This window comes from Emys orbicularis, chromosome 5 (assembly GCF_028017835.1).
Source record: "Emys orbicularis isolate rEmyOrb1 chromosome 5, rEmyOrb1.hap1, whole genome shotgun sequence".
NCBI lineage: Eukaryota > Metazoa > Chordata > Testudines > Emydidae > Emys > Emys orbicularis.
In genome coordinates, this window is record NC_088687.1 from 49,416,060 (window position 1) to 49,431,021 (window position 14,962).

The following is a 14,962-nucleotide window of genomic DNA, read 5'->3' on the forward strand; positions in this document are numbered from 1 at the left end:
GATTTATATTTTGATATTGCTAGTTGTGATATTAGATTCAGCATGTGAAACTGATGGAATAAAATAGAAGCAATTTCTCTTTTCTCATTTTGTCTTTAATAGTTTGATTGTAAATATGGCTTGACATATCACGAGGCACATCAAGTGTGGCAGCAGTACAGATGTCTTACAGATGAACTCTACATGCACAGCTTCTGCTTTTGTACTGAAAAATTAATATAGCTCCAAACCTCTTAAAATATTTTGCTTATGTTTTTTGTATGATGTAAAAGTAACTGTTGCATATGAACTTTAAAGATATTAAACAAAGGGGGCTGGAAATTCAGAACATCTAACCACAGTTAAAGCCTGTACTGGAACCAACCATTTAAAAAAGTAATTTGTGGGTCAGCAAATATTAGTTGCAAAGGTAACTTGCTTTTCTTTTGGTATCTTATTGAATGACTTATTTACACTATTCCTGTTCTCCTCCCCACTGAAGGCCATTTTGCCACCAGCACTTTCACTGTAAGGATGAAGGAAGGTGACTACCTTTGGAGTTGATAAGACAGTAGTGGACTCAGTAGCCTTGCAGAAGTCTTTCAATGTTGGACACCGAAAGCTTCACCTCTCTGATTTATTTATCTCATATCTGGTGCCGTAGGATCCCCAGATCTGCTCTAAACAAGGATATTTTGGATAGCTGTGTTAAAACAGCTCTTTGGAGCAGGCAGACTAGCTTAACCTTTTAAAAATACTAACTGAATGGTCCCAACCACATTTGAAGTTAGCATTACAGCTGAAAGAAGAGAAGAAGTTGTCCTATATCTGCAGTGAATATCACCTTGGAAAGGTGCTGAGGTGGTGATTTATCTAGTCTTTTGGGGATGTTAACTAAGCATTCAAGTAAAATAGGTGTTTGAGACTGATGGTGTTGCTCTTACTGTATTGTGAAATTTCCATCTGCTACCAACACGTGTGTGTGTGTGGAAATCTACCACTTCACTAATGGGGGCTGACTGCAGTTTTAAAAACTTTAAAATTTTCCTTTTTGCCTGCAATGTTTAGGGAAATGCTGCAATGAAAGTATTATCAACTATGGTTGAAAATGATTGAAAAATAGAAGCCACAGCACACTACTGTATTTTACAATAAAGTTCTGCTTCCTTCCTCTCCCCTACTCACTAGTTCACTATTGAAGTGAAGCCTTGGATTTCTTTCGCTGAAAGGAAATAACTAGACTGAAAGAAGCTGGGACTTCACCTATAACTATGATGAACTTTGACCGGAGCAAAGTGAATGATGCTTATAGACAATGAAAGGGTAGTGTTCAACTTTCACATCAAAGCAAATTTCATAACAGGGAACAACAAGGTAAACGATGAGAAAATGTGCTATTCCATGAAGCTGACACTTTCCTTTCACTTCTTTCAAAAACAGCGTTAGCAATATCTTTTAATTTGTCATCCGTTGTCAGCACCTCTTCTCCTTTCCAGGAGTGACTAGCTTCTCAGAGATCTGTTTAACACAATTTCCCAAATGGCAGCAGGCATCCTAAACTGTTTTCCCTCTAGGATTCCATTTCAGCACTTCTCTTGTCAGTGTACTTTCTCCCTCTTTGATGTGTCCCAGCCATGTCAAATGTTGTTACTGCACCATAGTACTAGCCCCACAGTTATCCAGCACAGTGTCTTCGCCCAGTGATAAAAGTTACTCAGTTATTCAGTGTGTCGAACTTTATTCCTTTACCTTTCAATGACTTCTAGTTCCAGAAAGCACACTAAAAATCTTCCCTTGGTTTACCAGCTGCTCCTGCTGTTACATTTATTAGCCTTAATAAAAGCCATTAGTTATGCACAATGCTTTCTTCATTAATGAAATATAATGAAGTTAATGCTTCTGCCTTAATATATGTGGCACGGCAATTGTAAGGATTCCACTCATTGCTATAGAATAAGAGTGAACATAACTTGAAAGGTGTTACAAAAATAAACTGAGATAAATCTGCAAAAATCCAATATTGGGTTTTCATTAATTTTTTAAAATGTTTAATTATTGGTATCTGATTTCTGTCCCTCTGTAGGTAATATAATGTAGCTGACATGATATTTTCGTGTATGTGGTGTTGCAGTATCTACTTGTATTTGGTAAATGTTCTGAGAACAGATCCTCACCTTGTTTGAATTGTTGCATTCATGTCTGAACCCAAAGTTAAATATTGTGGCAGATCAAAGAATGGGAGGGGAGATTCTTCACTACTTTGTCCTTGCTTAGTCATTTACACCTGAGCAAATTAAGCATTAACTACTATAAATGATATAAATAAATGGAGAATTCTCAGGTGTTTTATACCACTTTGCACAAATGTAGATACACAAAGTGTAAGGAAATGGAGAACCAAATCATCAGTGTTCCAAAGCATACTTGATCTGATGACATCGGAAGTACCTTGTATTTACAGATCTCCATTCCCAGACTATGAAGGGAAGTGTAGGTTCAGTTTCCAAGAACTCATGGTTAACAGCTAACCCCAAACTTAATTAGGGTTTTCCATCTCTAGTATATCACAGTATAAAGAATTATATAAAAATCTTTATTATATTTACAATATTGCCTGCTATGTTCTTGCTGTTCAAACACTCAAACACCCTTCCTTCTCCAGGGATCTCTGAGAAATCTAAGGAAAGACAGAGATCAGGACAGCTTCAGCAAGTGAGACTGAGGGAGCCCCCACATCAAAATAGCCTATAACCCAGTGGTGAGGGCTCTCAGAAGTGGCAGATCCCAGGTCAAATTCCCCCCCCCCATCCCTTCCATCCAAAAAAGGGGTACTTGGCTCAGGGGCCTCCCAGCATCCCAGCTGAGTTCTCTAATCACTGGGCTAAAAAGTTAAGAGGAAGGTCATCCTCTTCTTCAAGCAGAAGTACTTAACTCCTAGAGAGTGTTTGCATCTGAGAATCCCCAGCAGAGTGGTGTTCTCCTGAAGCCCAGACTTGGCCCCTATTTCCAAGAGGGATCAGTGCTTAGCACACCCCTCCCACAGGGTGGCATCTCCCATTGGCTAGTTTAGGCAAGAAGCTGCCTAACTCCTGGCTTTTGTTAATCTCATTCTGTGATGCCTCACTCCCCTCCATTTGTTGTATAGGGAGCCTAAGTGCTAAACTCAGGCTTGGTAAATCTGAGTGATTTCTAGGCACCTAAAAGCTAGGGGAGACATGATGATACTGAGTATTGCCAAAATTTCTTTGTGAATCTAGCCCATAGTCTAGATAATACTTAGCTAAACACTGCACATAGCACAGCAGGCAATCAGTGTTGATATTCCCAATCCAAGTCTCAAAATGTGCTCTAGCTTGTGGCCTGTTTATAAGTCATGCAAATAGATACAGTGGCATTTTGGGGTGACAGATTGCTGTCAAAGCTTTCAACTTACACACTAGAGCTCAGATCTCTAGATCTCAGGTATCAAGTATCAGTCCAGTTTTTCTTCTTATAAGATGTTCACGTAGAAAGAGGTTCCACTCTACCAAAGTGATTGCTTGGTGCCATAGTATACTAACATATCTACAGAAGTGATTATGATTTTTGGCTTAGTGAAAACCTAGGTGCAGTTCTGATTCCAGTTGCATTTAACAGTGGTTGACAGCAATTGAGCCACAGGAAGAATCAAAGTTGACATATTTAGAACACACTACTAAAGCACTTGACTAAGCCAATAAATGGCTGCAGCTGGGACATGTCCTGTAGGTGATAATGGAACCAGTAGGGTAGTTTTTGTGGGAGATAACTTTAGACGGGAATATTTTGCATTAATTGTCAAAACAGGAGATTTTGTGTGAACTTACTTAAAAGACCAGGTTCATTTGTCATGATATCCTTTATGATGTATTTCCCCCCCTCACCCCCCCCAAGATGTGTTAGTTGGATCAACCAAGATCTAAAACAAAGTAACTGATTTGTATTTAAAGCTAAGTTCAACTACCATCTTGTTTTTTGAAGCTCATGAGACTTTCAATAGTTTAAACAAAATAAGAATCTGGTACATTTATATTGGGCCATCCAAATATATTTGTATTGCAGTGAATTAATATGGTGTTTAAGACACTTCTAATGGTCAAATTTTGTCATTCAGTATCACCTAAGTGTAAACTGAGTAACAGTTCTTCTTAGACTGATAAAATTTGACTACTAGAAGTGCTTAGATATTATGGTAACATCCTAATAAAAACTTAAGGCAGGAGAATATCAAGCGTTCATTTTATTCAGAGATTTTTGAGGTGGAAACAACTCAAAATTCTTTGCTTTTGAAAGTGGACATAACCTCATTTAAATAGTTGTGCCTATTGGCAGAGAATTGGCAGGTGTTACACAGGACCCACACATATTTCATGTAGAGCCTAATGGGTCCCCGCCCCTCATCAGAGGGAGCGCTGTACGTCCCCAAAATTAGTTCTTGTCACAACACAAAACTAAGCTGGATTTCTGCATCAAGAAACTAACTTAAATGAAGTGTATTCATCAATGTATGTTGTGACATATCCGTATTACATGAAAAAGAATTGGCAATTGAATCCTATTACCATTCCCAAGAAGTATACCCATTTCATCCTCAATGATTTCAAACAGTATGGAACATCTTTAAGACTGTTGGTTGTTTGAACTGTTCAGTTTTTATTATTCACTACTTAGATTTGTGGTGATTGATCAGTTATGTCACACAATATTGTTTCTGTTCCACAACTGAATAGCTGAAACTTTGTAAACTAGAGCATGTCCTAACCTCTGTCTCAGTGCTGGGAAAGTTAGATCAGACCAACTGGGGATAGAAAACCCCTGGGGCTCTAAGGTGAGGGGTGGCGAGGGAGGTGGCGGGGGAGAGAAGGAGAAAGGGAAGGCTTGGCTGCTCCTGACCCTTCTCCACTCTCCCAGAGCATACATGAAGATCATGGCTGGATGGGGATGAGGGTCATAAGAGAAAGAGAGGTTTCTTCTCATCTCCCTGCTACCCATTGCTCCTCCCCCATAGCCTAGTCAAAGTTGTGTGTATCTCATTGCTTTACTCCCTTGCTGTACATAAAGATCTCAGGCCATGCAAATAGTGATGAGTGAAAAAGATACAAATAGTGAATAAGACATTTTACTATGAATTTTTAACATTTTAATAAATGCCTTATGGTTTTGTGAATACTTGTGAACAGATAATGACATCATGAACAGCAGCAAAAAAAAATTAAGCAGTTTCATGAATGAGAACACTTACAAGTCAATGTTTTAATATTAATCCAACTCTAAAAATTGCAATAAGATACTTATACTGTTTCCAAAAGATCTTGGTAAATATATTCTGGACAATTAGTATGATTTTTTCTAGTGAGAGCCAGGCAAAATTTTAGGGTACAAAATTATTTGAATTTGGGTCAGGTTTGGCAAATTGTTTCACCCAAAAATACTGAAAGTGTCAAAACCAACCATTTTGAAAAATAAACTCTTTTAAAATGAAATATCAATTAAAAATGACATTTGTGAAACAGATGTTGTTTTGAATTGAGACACTTGAAATATCTTGATCAACTCAGCAAAGTTATTTTGGGTTTAGTTTCATTGAAAAATGTTCAGTTGTAATTCAAAACACACTTTGCTTTTGGGAAGGGGGGGCTTTTTTCTTCTGTTCAGCCACTGAACCATATTTGTTCAGTTCAGCTCTAGTCAATTCTATTCTGCTTAAGTTCTTATATGGCACTCACATTGGAACATGCCTTAAAACACACTGTTCTTAGTATTGTACGAGAGGAGGATTAATATTTACAAGTTATTATTTTCAAATAAAATTTTAATTCTACCATGAAATACTAGTAGTGGTCTGACTTAAGGGGCTGATACTATGATTATGGGTATGGCATAAGAAACTAAAGAGGACTGAGTAGACTAGAATGAGCAGTTTGTGACCAGTTGTCCAGTATATTCATGGGGTTTTTTTAAGTAATGTTTTTACAGGTCAGCCAAAAAAAAATTTAAAAAAATGTTTTCCCAGTCAGGCTGAGAACTACTACATGGGCATTTCTTAGTGTCATAGTCAATAAAACATTACTCCTCTGTCTTTGTGCTCTTTGAATTAAATAGTTATGAGCTTTTGAAAAGCAGACATCCTAGATATGGAGAAATTGCTACTATTTTGATTTCTCCAACTAAAGCCTGTCTCTCCTACATAATAAAATGACATCTAGTATAGTATAGTTTCCAAAATACCAGGTATTCACTGATATTATGTTGGAGATAAAAATTCTCTTCTGTGTTCAGTGGCTTCATCTGCTGGTTATAAAATCTGTGCAAAACACTGCCTGTCTAAATACTGTTTTATTTCTTTCTCTTTTACTAATTCATATTCCACATGCAGTCTCACAGCAAAACTACATACATTACATGAAATACTTTATTAATCTCTGGACTTTAAAAAAGAAAGGATCTGTTTCCCATCCCCTCATCCACACTCAAATGAAGGATCACGAATACCTGAAGGACCAAATTCTCTGGATTCTGGCCTATGGTGTTGAAAATTGTGTGTTATTCTTTATGGTTCACATTCATGGTCATTTTCAGTCAGATTTTTTTCTATTTCAATTAGCAGCTTTATGCCACTTACCAATTTCCCCGTCGAATTTCAAGCTGCCAATTTCCCCATCTTCAGCACAAAGATAGCCAGCTAAAGAAAAAAACAAACAAATTATACCTATTTTTTGAAAGTTGCTTAAGTTGTAATCCATTTATTTTTAACATGAACTCTAAGTGAGCTGTTTCTTTCAGTTTACAACCAGTGATCATGATTGCAAGCAAAAAGAATGATGGTGCACCCTTTACATACAGTAGTAAAGTAGTGAGCTCACCACCACGTGTAAGCTAATTGTTCAGCAGAAGTGCCTAAGTATTGTCTGCCTATGCTGATATATGAGTTTCTCATATTATGCTGTTAGTTTTCACCTCCCCTTGCCCCACACACTTTGGAGTGAATTCCTTATTTTAATTCCAACTGCTATTACATCATTGACTTGATAGATTCGTAGATGGGACCATGGTGTTCATCTAGTTTGACCTCCTGCATAACACAGGCTATAGGATTTCCCTGAATTAATTTCCATTTGAACTAGAAAATATCTTTTAGAAAAACATCCAATCTTGATTTAAATATTCCCAGTGACAGAGAATCCTCAACAATCCTTGGTAAGGTGTTCCACTAGTTGATTACCCTCACTGGTAAAAGAAGTGGATTTTATTTCCATTTTGATCGTGTCTAACTGCAACTTTCAGCCATTGGCTCATGACACACTGAAGAGTCATTATGAAATATAGTTCTTCATGTAGGCACTTACAGACTGAGTACTTCTTGGTCTTCTCTTTGTTAAGCTAAATAGATTGACCCCTTGAGTCAACCACTGTAAGGCGTGTTTTCTAATCCTGTAATCATTCCTGTGGCTCATCTCTTAATCCTCTCCCAATTTATCAACACCCTTCTTGAACGGTGAGCATCAGAACTTTACACAGTATTCCAGGACTTCTTGTACCAGTGCCACATACAGAGGTACTAAAACTTCCTTGCCCCATCTCAAGATTTCCCAGTTTAGAATCACAAGGAGCACACCAGCCCTTTTGGCCACAGCATTTTAGTGGGAGCTCATGTTTAGCTGATTATTCTGCATGATATCATGTCTTTCAGAGTCACTGCTTCCCAGGATAGACTTCCCCATCCTGTAAGTATGGCTTATATTCTTCTTTGCTAGATGTATGTATTTTCATTTAGCCATATCAAAACATTGTTTGCTTGAGCCCAGTTCACCAGGTGACCCAGATTGCTCTGTATCCATGACCTGGTCTCTTCATTATTTATCACTCCTGCTATCTTTGGGTTATCTGCAAATGTTATTGGTAATTATTTTTGTTTTCTTCCAGGTCATTAATAAAGAAGTTTTAGATAGCATAGGGCCAAGTAATGATCACTGTAGGACCTCACTAGAAACGCACCTGCTTGACAATTCCTTGTTTACAATTATATTCTGAGATCTGTCAGACTTGAAGTGACTTACTCCAGAATTTGATCTTACATTTTTACTTGTCAAAATGACTGGTCAATCCTTTAACATAAGTACAGTAATGTCAGAGGGAAAATCCAAAACACTTATGCATGTGCTTACCCATGTGATCTCAATGAATCTGTCCCCATATATAAAGCTAAGTATGTGCTTAAGCATTTGCAGAAATACCCTCAACTAAAACATGAAATTCATGGGACATAAGTGGTGAAAGGTCTTGTGATAGCCCTCTGCAATGGGTGAATTTCAATATAAATGGACACTGACAGAAAAAGAAAAGAATGAAAAACTTTTGTTCTGCCTTACTAGCTTTGGTGCTTTTAGGTTTAGGAGGTATATAGGGCAAGAGTCCAAGAATAATAGTGCCTATACCTATTTCCATGAACATTTTAGTTTGAAACACTGATTCTATCTTATTGCAAGGTTAACAAGTTTTAGGATTGGTCTTCTCTGCAGCATTAGCTTGAGTAATCTACACTCTGGTTAATACTTTTCAAATTAACCTAACTGGAGTGAGTGGTCACATTTAAAAGAAAAAACACTCAAGCTGCATAGACCAGATTAGCAGCACAGAGTAACTGAGTACCCACTACATTACTAACTTAAGCATCAGCAGCATTGAAGCTTCACCCCACACCCTGGACTGGCCAGATAACTGGAGTTTACTTGAGCTAGAGACTTGCATGTGTGCCTGGGAATTGGGCTAGGGACAACACTTGAATTATACCTTAAGCTAACACTGCAGAGTAAAAATAAACCCTTAAAATAATTTGCTGAATAAGGGCATGAAAATCATAGTTGGATGTGGATTGCTATAAACTATGCATTTAGTTTTACAGAGGGTAAAATTAGCCTAAGTGGACTTCATGGTAGATCTCTATACAATACTCTACTAGATTTATACAGTAAACTCATATTGATGCAAATAGAATTTGTTCAAAAAGATGAATGGAAAGCATTAGGAATGGATTCTGTTTGGTTCTATTTCTTGTTTTCCTTTCTCTACTCTGTATCCAAAATTACAGTACGTGTGTCATCACAGCCACACATCGACTAACAAGCTTTCCAATTTTTGAACCAAATTGCTGAAATAGAATAATAGAAATCAGATGTCATAGCTGGCCCATCTCCTGACAATGTAAAATTGTTTCATTTAGAGAGATGTGTCCAATCTGGTTGGGCCTTTCACCACTTACTTCAGCCCCTCAGTAAAAGTTAAAAAACAACATTTCCATGATTGTTTTAGAACAGAATTTTCAAATTCAATTTTTGTTATATGAAGTTCATATGTGTGGATAATTTACAATGTACCAAATCCTGAGAGGTACTAAGCATCTGCAACTCCCATAGAGTTCAGCGAGTGCTACAGATCCTGGGTTCCTTACAGGCTTGGAGATTATACAAGTCTGAAGAATTTGATAGTTAAATTTGTATTTCTGAAGACAGAGCCTAGTAAAAACTTAATACTGACTTTAGCAAGATCTCTTTATTGACATGATCTACTGCAATCAATGGACTTTGGATAAGGCCTATGCTGATAATTTCTGTGTATCCTAAATACACCAAACTATGCATTTGTAATTGCAAAGCTGATGTCTAAATTTCAAAATCAATCTAATTTAATCTATTGACCTAAAATAATATCTCTACTAAGAATATGTATTATCAGAACACAGCATGTGCCAATCAAATTGAAAATACATTTTGTAGACTATTTGGGGCTAAAAGTATAAATACTTTTTGATATGGTTTACGATTGTGTTTAATACAGGATACATCTCAAATAGGATCTCTTGCTGAAAGAGCTCATTGTATCTGAAAGACAGTAGAAACCTGTCAATAATACCCATGTGTTCTGTAAAATGTTATTTCTTTCATGGTATGTTATGCTTTATCAATTTCCTTAATCCTAGCTGCAGTTCACGTTGCCAATCTGGAACAGCTCACTGAGCAGTAATTTATCTCCTGACTGTGGCATAACAACCAGAAATACGGGTTATTCTGGGAGCAGGGATTTGCATTGCATAAGCCATATTTTTAAAATCATTTTCAAATGTGATTAATTCATGATAGGGAAATTATTCCTCTATTTTTGGATCCAGCCTCCAAATCACTTGAGGCTGAGTATTGAGTGTTTTGTTAGGTATCGGGCAGAATCTTCATTTGAGGATTAGGGATTTCTGTGAAGAGAAGAGAAATGATACCACAGGAGAAATGAGAAGATGTTTCACCCATTTACTTTAATACCTATATAAAATTGGCATTATAAAGATAATGACAGATTGCATTTTAGCTGAATTTTTCAGTTGTGCTCTAGATGACTTGTATTTCTTTTCAATTAAGCTGACTGCTTTAGCATGGTAAGAGATTACTGCTCCTGCATGCTGAAAAGATATTAACAATTAAAATGGGGGGAGGGGAGGTCATGAAGAGGGGGATTATTGCAGTTTTCTTTGCCAGATGACGAGGGCTTCTCTTTGTAAGTATCTTGTTTTAATGCATGTCATTAAGCAAAGATGGTTACATGTTGAACAGATATAGTTATGAGAATAAAAAAGGCTTTAAGTGTGCATTTAACTATGGTGCTAAAATAGCCTGGCCTAGAGTATTATATTGTAGTGATGTTTCTCTGCAGTCAGGCCTCTGTGTGGAGTCTGCTTAAGCTTCCAGGACCTAAATGCAGTGGGGGGAAAAAACAGAGGAAAAAAAATAAAGGTCTCAGAACAGGGCTAGCTGCACCTGTATCCCCCTTCTGGCCTCTAAGTGTATCCCCTCATGTGTCTGTCCCTCGGCCTTTACCTATCCCAGGATGGGAGTCCAGGATTCTCCCATCCTTTATACCAATCCCTGGGTACACTACCCTATGGATCGGCTGTGCTTACACAGCAGATGCAATGGGGCTCAGCAGCAGTTAATCTTCCCTTTGGGAGTTTGTAACCAGTGGTGTACAGTGACATGAGAGACTTTTTGAAGCCAAAGTATTGTTTAGAGAAAAAAGCATTTAAAAAAAACAGTCCACAGGTCAATCTTACCTAACACACTTCTATCTTGTGATGGTGAGCTAGTCAGGACTAGCTTTTTCAGACACCTGAATGACATTCCTGTGTTTCTCTTGTTCTCCTGAACAACTTTCCCCTTAGAGAGAGAGAGAGAGAGAGAGAGAGAGAGAGAGAGAGAGAGAGAGAGAGAGAGTGTCTTTTTAAACTGCTATCATTCTTTTGATCTCAGGTGGACACAGGCCTTTTCCCACAGTGACATGGTCTCTTAACAACCCTCAAGTTTTTGAGGAAAAATAACTTACCTTCATAGAATCCTAGAATATCAGGGTTGGAAGGGACCTCAGGAGGTCATCTAATCCAACCCCCTTCTCAAAGCAGGACCAATCCCCAACTAAATTATCCTAGCCAGGGCTTCGCCAAGCCTGACCTTAAAAACCTCTAAAGAAGGAAATTCCACCACCTCCCTAGGTAACCCATTCCAATGCTTCACCACCCTCCTGGTGAAAAAGTTTTTCCTAATATCCAACCTAAACCTCCCCCACTGCAACTTGAGACCATTATTCCTTGTTCTGTCATCTGGTACCACTGAGAATAGTCTAGATCCATCCTCTTTGGAACCCGCTTTCAGGTAGTTGAAAGCAGCTATCAAATACCCCCTCATTCTTCTCTTCTGCAGATTAAACAATCCCAGTTCCTTCAGCCTCACCTCATAAGTCATGTGCTCCAGCCCTCTAATCATTTTTGTTGCCCTCCGCTGGACTCCTTCCAGTTTTTCCACATCCTTCTTTGTAGTGTGGGGCCTTGATTCATTCTGTTTCCTTCCTGCTAACTAAACCAATTAATTCAGACAGGAAACATCCTAATTACCAGCTCAACATATTGTATTAATAAAGTTACAGAGTCCATAGATGTAGAGGTTTTAAATTCAAATGCCAGCCTATAGCTATTAACTCTCTACAGCAATCACCTTCAGGGGAATCCTCTGAGGTCGTGTTTAGTGCTGTGCAGCATGTACGCCACACCACGTTCTGGGAAAGGCACTGCACTCTTATCAAATTCCTTTTTACTTTTTTTTTGTTAATATGTATCCAGTAATATAATTAAAGTGTACTCTCCAGAGTCCAGATCATCAACTCACACAAGGTTACATAGTTCCATTGACCTTAAGAGCCAAACCAATATACACCAAGTGAGAATCTGACTGCAGGAGCTTATTTACAATCACAGCTCCTAGTGAGTGCAGTAATATAGAGAGAGATAACATGCTGTTTCATACATATAAAAAAGTGTTGCATAGTAGAGTGTATGGCAAAACCCGGGATAAGAGTATAAGGTATCCAAATTAAAAAATTGCTAGTAATATCTCATCAAGTACATCATCTTTGGAAAATTTAAGGACAAAATTTTCATCCTCTATATTAATTGAGTAATAGAAATTCTAATATAATTAGCAAGAGAATTGTGAAATCTAGAAAAAATGAATACATTGGTGCAACTACTTTAAAAAAATAGTGCATGAGAAAGGTGCTGGTGACTGTTGCAGAAAACAACAATGAGCAATGCAATTGCCAGTGCAGAAAATGCTTTAAAGACTTGATCTAAAGCCCATTGAAATCAAGAAAAGGCTCCCATTGACTTTGACACATGCCCTGTATACATGTATGAAGTTCTATCAAGTGCTGCCAATTATCTGCAGTGTTAATTTGACCAAATCCTTTACTAGTTGTCTAGTAACAATTTGATAACAAAACATTAACAGCTAATATTGCCAAACAAAGACAAGTAGAAGCTGGAAAGCTCCAAAAAGTAAGTAGCATAGGATGACTTTTTAGGTTATGATATTCAGTGGGAATCTTTAAAGGTCAGAAGTTACATGAGAACAAGATGTTGAGAGGTACATAGACTGAAAATACTCAATGTTTTGTTAAAATGTCTATAACCAATCCTTGCTCACTATAAAAACACACAGCCCTTTTACACTGGTACAACTCCACTGGCTTCAGTGCAGCTACTCCTGCATTTACAACAGTATAAATCAATCAGAATTATATCCACACTTATCTTGCAAAGAGAAAGGACCTGGTCCAGAATCCTTACAACAAAAAGAGGTAGATCCTATCATGATTCCAATTTTCTTGCACAGTTTGAATGGGCCTTGTTGGTTTTTTTTATTTTACAAAACATTGTATATTTGGAAGCTGCAGAGCTGGAATTCATAAAGTACACAACCAGAAGCATTTAATAATTTTGTCTTAGAAATTCAAATTTGAAACAAAAACTGAGCGACTGAAATGTTCTCTGAAAGTACTTGAGAACTGTATTTGGAAAATAGGCTTAGCAAGAATCTTGTGTATCCAACATTACAGCAATTACTGCAAGCTATCTGAATATGTTAGTGTATAAAAAGCTGTGGTTGTTCAAAGTGAGTTGGAAAACTTGGAGCTATGTTTATGAGTTGACCAGCCTTGTAACTGAATTTCAACTGCTTTGATACTACTAATGGTAGAACCAATGGTTAATTACCAGCCATAATAGTTTTCTATATAATATCCAAGGGTTTGCTGTAACTTACAACCCGGAGGTTCTTCAGTATTTGCTGAAGCAATAATATACATGTTTAGAAAAGGGAAGACATAAAGCTGTGAAACTTCTCCCACGTTACCCCAACAATGTGCCCTAACCTCAGCTTCTAAGGGTCAGGTCTCAGGATAAGGATACTGAAACGACCAACATGGATGCAAAATCTTAACTCTAATGAATGGTAGCTGTGGTAATTTTTGATACACTGGAGAGCTAGAATATGTTTCTGTGGGGTTCTGAAAGCCCTAAGTTAAAAGTCTGCATTTGTAATGAAGGGAATATTTACATCATGCTAACATATCTCAGATAGGATTGTTTCTGAAAAGCAAGTGGTTTGGCCTTTGTATTGGATCAATATGGTTATTCACTTTTAGAAATGTAAAAAGAATCTTGAAGATAACCCCCTTTTCTCTTACAAGATCAGTACCTCTATTCTTCCTCATGAGATTATACAAATTAATTGGTGAGCTATACTACAATATTCCTTCTTAATATTTGTTCTGGAAAAAAGATGGAAATATTGCTGACAAAGTGCATCTTTCTGTAATTTTGTTACCTCCTTCCTTTGTTATAAGGAAAATTAAATGCCCCCCCCCACACACACACACACACACTCCACAAACAAACAGACAGACAGATTCCCTTGTCTTTCCTGGTCACACTGTCAAGAACACTCATTAGCTCTGTAGGGCTTCCAAAAGGGTTTTCAAGAGACAGGTCAAATTAACTACAGCTATTGATGTTTCTGTTTATTAACAACAGAATACTATAGCTGTGGCAGCCTCTTTGCTGGCTTCCCAGAAAATGACCATTTTAACTATTCCCTGTTTGGGCATATAAAATGTACCTTGATTGTGGTCTATCATAAATCTAGAATAGGGGGCAAAACTACACTGATCTGAGTTGCAGGATTTACAATGTTAAATTCTGGATCAGAGCCAGACGAGCACTGTTTTGCAAGAAGGCCAGTAACTATTTGAAGGCCAACCTCCAGAGCTAGAAATAAATCTACACAGAAAGAAATTAGATGAGCACCAACAATTTATATCTAATTAGTTATATTTATTTTGATTTACTTTGATCATTTCACTTTCATATCCTCAGTTTTGATGTAGAATCTTCTGCTCAACCATATATAAACAAATTATTTATATATTGCATCTGGGATTTTCAAAGGTGAATAAGGAAATTAGATGTCCGATTCCCATTGACAGTGGTTGCCTTTGCTGTGTTATGTCAATTCTATGACAATAGGAATGCCTAAGTCCTATAGGAACCTTTGAAAATCCAATACTTTTGAATTTTAAATTTGAAAAAAGGCTC